Source organism: Ovis canadensis, chromosome 3, assembly GCF_042477335.2.
Source record: "Ovis canadensis isolate MfBH-ARS-UI-01 breed Bighorn chromosome 3, ARS-UI_OviCan_v2, whole genome shotgun sequence".
Lineage (NCBI taxonomy): Eukaryota > Metazoa > Chordata > Mammalia > Artiodactyla > Bovidae > Ovis > Ovis canadensis.
This window is the reverse complement of record NC_091247.1, coordinates 135,722,614-135,735,202: the sequence shown is the minus strand read 5'-3', so window position 1 is coordinate 135,735,202 and position 12,589 is coordinate 135,722,614. Positions and strand designations below refer to the sequence as shown.

Here is a 12,589-nt window from a genome sequence, read left to right as displayed (position 1 = left end):
TAAAGTGAGGTGGCCATACAATGTATGATGAAAAACATGAATTTTTCTGAGAGTAAATTGAGAATGTTGTTGAGAAAAGAAGCACAAAACAGGACAGTCCCTAGCAAAGCAGGTATACAAACACCCTTAAGTGACTACAATGTAAGCAAACTGCAGAAATTGACAACAAAGCTCTGAAAAGGAGATTCTAGTTCCAGAGCTATCCAGGGAGGAGCAGTCAAAGACAACAACTGAGTAAAGTGTGTAAAGCACTATACTGAAACCTTGACTAGGTCACAGCTAGGACTCCTTTAAGTGACGACTGGAGAAAATAATAATTTACCAAAAAGCACTAAATGAATGTTTCATTTCCTTACGTTCTTCTCTTAACGTGTCCTCTGTTCAAATATGGTATCAATCTTCCCTTTTGTAACAGCTTTTATTGGGACAGAATACATACTAATATCAGTTCAGTTAACAGTGACTTGAACTGAATTTCCAGTTTAGACCAAGAGGCTTTGAACATGGCATCAGGTGGTGACAGGCTGCCCTCAATGCAGATAAGGTGTCTCTAAGGAAAATATACCATCCAGTGCTGAACTTCCAAATGTGATTGGTAAGAATTTAGTCACCTATACTTCATGACTTACTATACTATTGGCCTAGTGATTGCTTAGGGTAAATAATTCAGAATCAAATTTTTCTTCTAATGATGTTCAGGCTTTTTTTAAAGAAAAAAAAAAAAAGGCAAGATTTATATTTGTAGAATGTTCCTTGAGTTTACTTATTATATTTGCCACCATACAAGAAAGAGCATGGTAAGTACAAACTCATACCCAGATTAATTCAATGAGAACCTTCCCTGCTGCTGCTGCTGCTGCTGCTGCTGCTGCTAAGTCACGTCAGTCGTGTCCAACTGGCCTAAAATTCGTTAAGGTTGCTTATATTGAACTTATACAGGGACAGATACCCTTTTAAAGTACAGGTTTTCTGTAAGTAAAATGTTTACCTTTATATCATACTATAAGGCCCTTTGTTGTGACATCTATGATGTTCCCATTCAGAAATTATGCAGTAGCACTGTTGTTCGGTTGGTCGCTAAGCTGTATCTCTGACTCTTTTGCGACCCCATGGTCTGCAGCCTGCCAGACTCCTCTGTCCATGGGATTTCCCAGGCAAGACTACCGGAGTGGGCTGCCATTTCCTTCTCCAGGGAATTTTCCTGACCCAGGGATTGAACCCACATCCCTGCACTGGCAGACTCTTTACCACTGAGCCACCAAAACCCATGCGGTAGAAGGAAATGAGGGGACGCTGGATAGTGACTTGCACGCTCATGCACGTCTAAGGACTTCACTGAATACGAAAGCCAAAACACAGGTCTTAAAAGGTTGGAAATATAACTCACATACCAATATATACTGCTGCTACTGCTAAGTCACTTCAGTCGTGTCCGACTCTGTGCGATCCCTTAGACGGCAGCCCACCAGGCTCCTCTGTCCCTGGGATTCTCCAGGCAAGAATACTGGAGTGGGTAATATATACTGGGCACATGTCAAAAACTTGAGTAACTCATAATGAGGAAAATAGCAAGGTGGCAAAGAAATTGATATAATAAAAATTAAAAAAAAAAAGAATACTGGAACAAGACTGCTAATTACACACAAAACTAGTTAATACTCTATAGGGCAATAAAATATAACCTTTGGGGTTATCTTCTTTACTTGCAAGAAATTATGCGCATCAATAACAATTTTTTATAAGTTCTAACTTTAACAGAGGCTGAGTACTAATTAACAGCAAATAGTAAGTAAAATAAAGTTCCAGTTTCCAGAGAATCAGATGACTCTTAGGTCTTACTAGACAACGCTCTACTTTGACTTTGAAAGCTGTATCTCTAACTTATCATCTTATTACCAAGTTTCAGAAGTTTTCCTAACCGCCTGATTCAGTTGTCCACAATAATAACAACTATACTTGTCTCCTTGAAAAATCCACCTAAATAAAAAACTGAATCTGAGGTTCAGTGTCAAATTCATTCTCCAAAGTTCCTTCCACACCGTCCATACCTCCCCTTTATTAGGGTTACTGACAAACACTGACTTTAGCTCCTGAAGTGGCCCGCTTACAGGCATAAAAATGACCTATTCATCTTCATGTTCATCACAAAAGCCCCGCAGATCTTGCTGTTGATTCGGTCACAGAACAAAACTTCACCAAGTAACTACTATGTACAAGGAGCTGTGTTAGGTTTGTTATATCGAACAGAGTCTGTGGCGGATTCATGTCAATGTATGGCAAAACCAATACGGTATTGGAAAGTAAAAAATAAATAAATAAAATTTAAAAAAAAAACAATAAAGGAAATGAATATAGCCAGGAGAGAATGCCTCAACAGTCACGGAAGAAATGCGCAAACAACAACAACAACAAAAAATCTACCACAACTGCAAAGCCAAGGGAGGAAAAGAAAAAGGATTAAAAGAGAAAGCATGTCAACATTGGCAGCAATGGCTGTGTGTGCTGGAAGATAAACAAACAAAAAACATAGTAGGAAACAAAGAAACAGGTAACAGGAGAACTGCTCAATCTTACTTTCACTAAAAAGCTAAGTTTATGATGACAGTTAACTGGATTTGAAGAGAAACCCTAAAAACTAAAGAGAAACAAGTTACTTCAAAGTACTCACATCTGAGTTTAAAAATACAAGGGAAACACTGGAATATTCCCAAAGGAGCCTCGTCTAGTTTTTAATGTTACATGATGTCCACTTGAGAGGCCAAGCGGACATCATGCAAACCATGTTCCTCCCTTGTTTGAAAACCTTCAGGGGCTTCTTGCTCTTTGAATGAAATTCATACTCCCATCCAGGGCACACAAGGTTCAATACGGTCTAGACCCAGCCTGCCTTCCCCTCTATACCTGATCCTCTCCCCTTTGCTCAAGAAGCTCAAATAATCTGCTTCTGATAGGTCCTAAGACACACCAAGCTCCTCCCCATCCTATTGTTGCTTAATTGCTAAGTCATGTTCAGCTCTTTGCAACTGCAGGGACTGCCAGGCTCCTCTGTCCACAGGAATTTCCAGGCAAATGGGGTTGCCATTTCCTTCTCAAAGGGATCTTCCTGACCAGGGATTAAACCCACATCTCCTGCATTAGCAGGGGAATTCTTTACCACTGAGCCACCAGGGAAGCCCCCTCCCCATCTTAGGACCTCTGAACTTGCTAGCCCTCTATCTAGGATGCTCCTGGCATGGCTATGTCCTACCCATCCTTCAGGTCTCAGTTTTAACATCAACTCCTCAAACAGACCTTCCCTTAACCACCCCGACTCACCCACCCACCCATTCACATCTTACCAATGTTCTAACACAGTATCCGCATCTGTTTCCATAACAGCATGAACCTTGTCTATGCCATTATAATCCCAGAACAGTGCCTGGGACTAACTAAGCATTTAATATCATTGAAAGAATGCATGTAGTCAATATAAAGAGCTAGAGTGCCACCAAGCAGCACCTGTGTCAAAGCCCCAGAAGAGCTGTGAAACTTCTAGTGGCTTCTTTAAAGTCTTATTGCTATTCTTGTGAAGCCCCAAGCATGGGGCAATGTCAGCCCTTGTGGCTGCAAACAACTTTCACATAAACTCCAAAGATATTTTAGGTTCCAGACTAACTTCCAGAAGAGACTGCAGAGAGTCTTTCTTCCAGAAACTTCCAAGTCTGAGGGTTTATCAAGCCTAGATCAGACCCTACCCAGGGAATGGATGCCATGGTCAAGTTAGAAACAAGTGGACACATTTTAGGGCCTTCATGCCCTTACAGATGGAGAAGGCGATGGCACCCCACTCCGGTGTTCTTGCCTGGAGAATCCAAGGGATGGGGGAGCCTGGTGGGCTGCCATCTATGGGGTCGCACAGAGTCAGACATGACTGAAGCTACTTAGCAGCAGCAGCCTTTACAGAGCACTTTTCCATCACAACTGCCCCACACGTCACTTGAGAAGCCTCTCCTATCCCGCTTACAGACACACCACATCTCCACTGGATCCTGGCTCCCTGCTTCTTGGCCAGTGTTCAGGGGAAGAAGGAAAAAACTACCACAAGGTACGTGAGAGGACCACAGTGCTGAAGGATGCCATCGTTTATCAAGCACCATTCCATGTGAGGCACTTGCACATAAAATCACACTGACTTCAGAACAATGTCTTCTCAACCAGCCCATGAAGCAGATTGGACTTTTTTTTTTTTTTAACAAGTTGAGCAGACCACCTAAGGTCACACAGCCGGCGGGTGGCAGAGGCTAGTTCTAGACCCAAGTCTAACTGCCTTTAGAAGTTTTTTATTTCTGGCACCATCTGGTACCTTTACAGGCAGTTTTGGGAGAAAGGTGGGGAGAGGAAATACCATCCGTGACATCCTTGCTGGGCTCCCTGCATTCAAAGGAAAGGAAAAGTTAAGAGAAGAGAAACAGTGGGGAGTAGAGAAATGAATATGGGAAGGGAAAGAAAGTCCCCCATCTTGTTCTCCCACCTTCCCTCTCTCATGCTTCTTACCAGTCCCCGGCCCTTGGCCTTGAACCTTCACCAGCACCTGCCTGACACAATCCCTTTCCTGGGTTACAGAGAAGAGGATGTTTCTGCTCTGATCCAGCCTTATGGAGACACTTAACTCTTGCTATAGGGCTGCAATATAGTGATGATTTACTGGCTTCCCTAATTGGAATTCAACACATTTTCCCATAAAATAACATTGCATTGTGGTTAGGATTTATAATACCAGTAGCTTTTTAATATTAAAAAAAAAAAGTATAATAGAGATCCACTAATCTGAAATCCAAAATGCTCTGAAAACCAGAAGTTTTTTCATAACTCATTTGGCAGCAAAATCTGACCTGACCTGAACTCATTTGGCCTGAATTCATTTGGCGACAAAACCCGACCTGAACTGACAGGAGGCTATTTATAGTTTTTATTTATTCCACTGAGTGTGAATATTCATCAGTTTCACTGCAGAAGTATTAATGTGTTTGATTATAGGATTCTGCTCCAGACCACACTGCAGCGCTATGTAATAACTGGTATATGCACAGTATTATCCTTCTCAAAAAACAAAACAAAACTCAAAGTCAGCAAAATCTGGCCTCAAAGGTTTTGAATACAGAATTGTAGACCTGTATTTATTCAGATTTAACCTCCTTGAACCTTGGGTACACTGCAAGTCTGAAATTAGGTTGTAGACAACATCATTTCTTTGGTAAAATATATTCTTAATTTCAAACAGGCAACTTAAAAATGAATTTTTGGAATACCACTAATTCATGGGTTGGAAACTATATAAAAGTATACAATAAAGAAAAAATTCTTCATGATAAAAGGTTTCCATTCTAGAAAAAAAAAAATCAAGATTCTGCTTCCCATTCTCACAGAATCTTCAGGGAAGTCTCCAGCTTCCGAAAACAATGGCCAGTCTCCTTGGACCTCTCTGTGCATTGAGGAGAGTATTGGAATGTGTTGGAATATTAGAACATAGACCAAGGAAAAGAGGGAATACTAGAAATCCTGCTAACTGCTTCCATTCTGCCATTCTGTTCATTCTTACTAAAGCCAAACTTATGTTTTTATAACTGTAATTGCAATTCAAAGTTAACCTTTCTAGCAGAAGGAAAGCATCAAGATTAAGTTCAAAGGAAAATTCCAATCTTCTTATAGTCATTTTATGAATGTGATGAATCCTGTAGCTGATTACTTTGATGCCATTTTGTTTTGGTGGCTGGAAAAAAAAATCAGAACCAAATTTATAGTCTAGTTCCAGCACCTGTATAGAATTTTATACGACATTTTCTTTGCAGTAACCCTCCCATACCAGTCTTGTTATTTTTCTCCTAACTTTATCCTCCTTTTGCACAGTTGCTTCATCTATCTCTTTTATGTGGTGGTGGTGGGAGTAACGATGGTGGATATATACATATGTGTAAATTTCCTCAAAACCCTTTTGTAGTAAGGTGGACTATAGATAAGTAAACAAGTAATTGTATACGTAATAATGAACTGGTGTGGGTCCATGGGCTTCCAGCTAAACAGACTTCAGTAATCCTAGAACTCTAAATCATTCTGTTTGATCAACCACATAAAGGCTTGAGACATAATTAAAATCTATATAAAAACGCCCATGACCATCACTCATTACATGAAGATTATCCCAAATTAGGGAAAGCAAAAGAAACTCGTTAGCTAAGTTGTGCGCTTCAAATATATAGTCACCCGGGATGTGTGGCTGTGATTTGATCATTCCCTCATCTGAAGGCTAAGGCACAAGTTTCGGCTCTCAGCATACGTGCTGCCTATCCCTCAGCCCTGTATCTCCAGACCATCAGTTACGTCTCACAGAATCACATCTGAGCCTGAGACTGGCAGATTCCCACTGCTTGCACCAGGCCCCTTCTTACTGGAGTTCCTGGAAGAAGGTGGGAAAGTCCTAAAGAGTATTCATAAAACTCCCCAAGAGCCACTTTCTGTTCCACTGCTGCATCTGATGAGCATCCTTTTAGTTTCTTTTCGGTAGTTCCAAAGCACTAGAATTTTCCCATGTATAATCTGTACTTTTGAATTGCTGCCTAGGTTAAAAATCTCTGAAGGGAAAAATCAGAATTTAAAAAGAAATGATAGTCAAGATTCATAAATAGTAAATTAGGATGCAAAATGTAAGCCTGCATTCCCCCTACCCCAAGGCGTAAGAACTATGTAGCTCCAACAAAAAGTGAAGAGGGGCTTTGCGTGGGCCCTATATTAGGAAGTTGCATATTCAAGCACATTTTAGGTATGAGTAAGTTAACAGCTAGGTCAGGGGACCCAGTTTCTTATCTAAAATTAGACTCTAGTAGAATTCTACTTGAATATATCAAATATTCTCCAAGGCCGAAATGAGACTGCAGAGGAAAACCAATCTTTTAAAAATATGATTATTAGTAGTATATACAGTACTGGTACTATAAACTGATTCCTATCTGATGCTATCCTATAATAATGCCAAAAACAAAACAAGAAGATTGGGAAAGGCTTCGCAATACAGAAGTTTGAGTTTAAAAACAAAAAACTTATAAGTGATTGTTTATTATTTTATTAAACCTCTAAAAATTCTTTGTACATAACCTTTGATGTTACCTGACACTTTTAGTTTTAATTTTACTCTGCAAACTTTTGACAATTAAGATGCTTAAAATCTCTTTAAAATGTGGGATTGTGACTACTACCATCCCAGAAAATCTGTAACTAGAAGAATAAGGTAAACAAAATTCTAAAGATAAGCCTTCGAGATTCCCATCCCCTCATATTCAAGCAAGCACTAAGCTAGGTACCACTGTGAAGAGATTTTGCTGGGTAATTAAGGTTACTCATCATTTGACTTTATCCAGGTGGGCCCAATGGAACTGTAAGAGAAGAAAACAGGGAAGGCAGCGAGATTCACAGCCCAAGGATTCCGCATACTATTGCTGGCCCTGGAGATGAGGGGCGGGGGGGAGGCGGGGGAGCGTGAGCCAAGGAACATGGAGCTGAGGAAGACCGCTGGCTGAAGGAAGGGGGGCCTCAGTCCCACAACCACATGGAACTGAATTCTCCCCCAGGATCTACAGTTAAGAGTCCAGGCCTGCTGCTCTCTTCACATGGGGCCTCGTGAGGGCCTGAACAGAGAACCGAGAAGAGCCGTGGAGAGGTGGGACAACAACTGGATGTTGTTGCATGCTACTCACTTTGTGGGAACTTGTTATAAGAGCAGTAGAAAACTAATAGAGGTAAAGCAAAAAGGAACCAAAAGACGGGCATTTCTGAGTCCAGTAAACTTATCTTTATTTAATGATTTCAGCTAAAGCACAGAACATTACATAGAAAACTAAAAGTAAACACAAAACTTACCATAAGAGAACACTGAATATAAGCATAAAATCATCAAAGGGATCTTTTAAATGAAAACTGTGTTGCCAATATACCATTTTATTGCTTAATCTCAAGTACTACCCTGAGATGGGAGATTCTGCCATTGTTTCTAAGCAGTTCTAAAGAAGATTCATAAGGCATAAAGCAAGAATTTGGAGCTCCAAATATGGTTATCTTTACTATGAATCTAATCTCCTGTCTTATTATGATCTCCAAGTATATAACACACTCACTAAAATATGTGAAAAAAAAATACTTTTATTATTTAAAGAGCAGGAACCAAGGAGAGAATTCAATTTAGTAAAAAGAGTAGCATTCTAATAATAATCAGAGCTCTCCAGCAAAAGAACGGACTGTCTCAAAAAGCAGTCAGAAATGTTATAAAAGAGTTTCTTACAATTCCATTTAAAAACTGGCTTAAATGACCTCTACACTCTTTTACCTTAGATTCTGTGGCTCCATCAACCTAGCCACAGTTAAACCGGCTGCTAGAAGCATAGTGGCATTATCAGAGTACTAGCTAAGTTACAAGTGAACTCATTAAACTTTAACATTTAGGTATGCAGGGCAATTCTCATAGCAACATAAACTACTAGCATTCTAAGTTTCTAAACAGGAATAACAGATACCAATACACAAAAACGAAAGTATTTTAAAAGCCTTTTTTGTTGTTGTTTTTGATTCTGCAGAATTTTTTTTTCAGAAGGGAAGTTTGGATGCATCCTTCTGGTTGTAAAGTGGGAGATGATAATGGAAAGAGTTCCTCCCTGAAGATAAGGGCCCCGGAACACAAGGCGTTAATGCTCTGGCGCCGCACAGACACCTGACTCCACTAGTACAGTTGCAAAACAAAATCTGCCGAACCCGCTCATCGCACAAGGACAAGAAATTTCCCGGCAACCTGCGACGGCTAGTTCACCGAGAATGGGCAGCAGCCTATCGTAAGGAATGCCAACTTTCCCGGGATTTTCTTTCCCGAACATAAATGCAAGTGTTTAACGCAAGATTCACGTTTCGCGCAGGTTCATGTTAGGTTTGGTTTGTTTCCTTGAGATCGGCCGACTTTCCCTGGTTTTGGTTGAGTGAGAAAGGGCCGCCAATCGCTTCCTAGTTACCTTTCACTAAGGCCAAAGTGGACAAATGCAAATAAACACGTCTTTCAAGTATACCTCTGTCACTCCGAGCGCCGCGTTTGTGTAAGATGCTGGGAACGGAGGGAAACTGCCGAGTCACCCGCAGAGCACTCCCGGGGCGCCCCCGGGGTGGTGGGGTAGCCGGGCTGCAAAGGAGCGCCGCGCGCCCCGCCAAGCTGCCTGCTTATCTGTTGCTCGCACAGCGCCACCGCACTCACCAGTTCCTAGAGAAGGGATTCTGAGAAACGAGAACGAGCCTGGTTCCCTAGAAACATTAAATTAACACAAGGGGTCTGGAAACGAAACAGCAGATGCCTGAAAGCCTTCCCCTGGACTGTTTCCTGCCTTCTTGGAAAATCTTTGCATTAAAATAGATTGGATTACCCTGCATAGCCAGATGCTGCTCCAGAACTTCGTTTGGGGTGAACGTGAAAGCAAAGTTTGCCATCTTTTAAAAAGATTTTTCTTTCCGAGGTGGCTTGAATAGCCTGTTGGAGTTGTGGATATCAGCTGGAACCCGAAGCTGAGGCTGTTTGCATTACAATAGAAACTTTCCATAACATTGACTTGCAAATCAGATAACAAAAAAGCTGGCAGAGTAGAAAGGTAGAGAGCTTGGAATGAGTAGTGAGAGTTCAGAATCCGCGATTCAAGTCCCTGAAAACTGTCTAGAAAGAGCACAGTCCAGCCCCCTTATCTCACAAAGGAGAAAATAATATGAGTTTTTCTCTCCAAGCCTATTTACTTTGACCACAGCTTTAAGAAAACAACAGAGTAAAACTAATAGCATTTCCAAAGAGTCAAAAACAGAAGCAGAAAGGCTGATGAGTAAAATCGTATCTGCCTCCTCATTCTAAAAACCCATGCACTAACCTCCATTGACCTTATCTGCAAATTAATCTTATATAATTCATACATTCAAACCAAGATTAATAACCACACACCTTAAGAACAGTGGGCCTTAAAACAGAATGAACTCCTGTGTCATCTTTACTTTCATATTTAAACACTGTTGGTAGCTGAGATAAGACCCAAGGCTTCCTATGAGACACCAGGGTTTTAGAGAGAAATAGCGTTTTTACTATAGTAGCACCTTCCCTGATATTTTAACTTTTCCTCTTAATAGCCTTTCAGGTGGGACTCTGTGATCATCAGCTACTGTTTTACTACATGCATCATGCTTTCTAGTAAATCAGACAGCAACCTGCAGTCCTAAAAGGATTCGGTGTTTATCCCAGAGCTTTGGAAGCACAACATGGGAAAGCAGTATATTACATGATCCTCCGAACAAAAGTAAAATTAAGTATCTTTGCCTGAGCGTGAAAGCAACAAAACTCATTTTAAAGCAATGCAGTTAGACAGAGTCATTTCATCTGTAATAGGGCAAGTGTACAGCTCCATAAGCAGTCCTCAGTATTTCTGTTCTAACAACTCACAGGGAATATACAAAATCTATCGTTCCTCCCTCATAAGGCAAAAAAACTAAATAGCAACTTCAGGGCTTTCTAAGTTAATGGTTGAGCTTACAGAAAAGCAAAGAAAAATTTTTAATGTTTATAAGAAAGCAAAGGAAAATGCTGCAAAAATTATTTGGCTGGCAGGCCACGGAGAAAGCTGGAATTTCTGCAGGACTCACCAAACTACAGAGCTGTTTTAAAACCGAAAGTCAGACAGCTTTGAACAGGTATTAAGCATTTTATACAACAAAATTATCAAATTTACATATTTTTTATATCACAAGTAGAATCATTTCTAACTATTATGGGAAAACTAATGTTATACAAAAATAACTAAACTACTATGACAAGAATAAATAACCAGCCACACAGTATTATTACTCAATTCTGGCCTTAAAAAAAAAATGACCAGAGAATTTCAAAATGATTAGGAATGATCGAGGATGACTCCTATATTTTCTACGTAGGTAGTGACGTTAAGAATATGGTTTTCACAGAATACAGCCCACTAGTTTTTAATCACAATAACAAACAAAAATGAATTGACTCAGATAGCTTCTTTTTTACATTTTTTTAAATTAAAAATAAAAGTAGCAAACCATAGTGTTACAGAAGCTTAACAAATTTTAAAATCCCCTCCAAATTATGTTTTAAAAAAGAGGGGGCAGTATTCATGCCATAGAAAAATGTAGATAGTTTATAATCCTCAGAATTCCTTTCACATAGCTAATGGGTATCTCATTTCTGGGATATCTTCACACTTAATTGAAATGTTAAAGAAATGGAGAAATATTTAGATATTGATAAAGTTGTTCTAATTACCCTGTTTCACTAACTTCAGCTCATTCAGTTCAATATCTAGTAAGTGCCTGTCTGCTTCAGCTGACTCTTTTTTTCTATTTTAAAAATCATTACTAAACAAATAAGGTTACTACTAGTTAAAACTCTAAATCCAAATGTCTTTCACTCTGTTGTAAAAATGTACACAGTATTAGGTGAGTATACTTTTCCTTCCACATATTTTTGTATTCTTGGCCAAACTACCCCAGTAATGTTTAAGTTTATGATCTGTTATCCTAAAATAAAAACCTTTGCATTTTATGCTATAAAAATCAGCAAACCTCGTTTAAAGTTAGACATTTCAAAATAAATGATACAAATATTGTAGGAAAATCCTATATAATTAAGGAAGGTAACTGGTAATAAGGAAGAAAATTGAAGGCATATTTGTAATAAATCAAAAGCAGAGTTGTAAATAGGTTCCACAATTATTACTAATGTTATTTATAAAATACTGGTCTTTCCATTAATTCAGAAGTATAAACTGCAGGCTGTTTTCTTTAAAAATGAAAAATAATTTTCTGATTTTTGTATGTTTAAGGTAAGAATGACTATTTTAGAAACAGAAGACAACTTCCAGGATCTTTCTTTTTCTCCATTTCAAAACTACGAGTTTTCTTTTTGAATTCTTGAAATTCAATGACATTGTCATAGCTCTGAGAACCAAGATAACAGAAACCACCAACTGTAGGAGCCTTGATGCTTTCGATTATATTTTCCTAGAAAGATTTATATGATATTGATATGTAATCTCAATAGCTCTTTTTAGAGAGAAATCCTCCAATGCCCGTAAAAGTTAGAAAGTTTAAATCTCGGTAGTTCAGACAAATTTAGTCCATTGACATACTCTAAAAACAGAATAATGTAATAAGGCCTAAGTAACATATTTTAAATAGTATATTCTATACTTTCAAGAGATATATTACATTAAGATAAGTGAATACCAACCTCAGATCTGTGTTGGAAATGAGCAGGGGACACATTTTTTAAAAGAGGAAGAGGCTACATTAATCCCTGCTCAAATCTCTGTTGGGTTGTAGGAGAGAGAGATGCAAAGTACAGCCGGCCAGGTTCTTTATCAGGCGAGCAACTGCCCATCCCTGGATATTATACATCCTACTGTGTCCTGACCATTGTCAATCAGAATAGCTCAGTTCAAGCATCTCTAAGGTCAGATACCTTTGTATTTTGTTGTAAGAAGACAGGAAAAACAAATATATAAAACTCTCTTGCCAAACTCCCTGCATC

General features: G+C 39.2%; 1 protein-coding gene across 1 annotated transcript in view; it reads right to left on the bottom strand.

The window, feature by feature from the left end:
• Nucleotides 1–12,589, bottom strand: part of CRADD (CASP2 and RIPK1 domain containing adaptor with death domain) — a 190,464-nt gene that overhangs the window by 124,673 nt on the left and 53,202 nt on the right. The window lies entirely within an intron of this gene.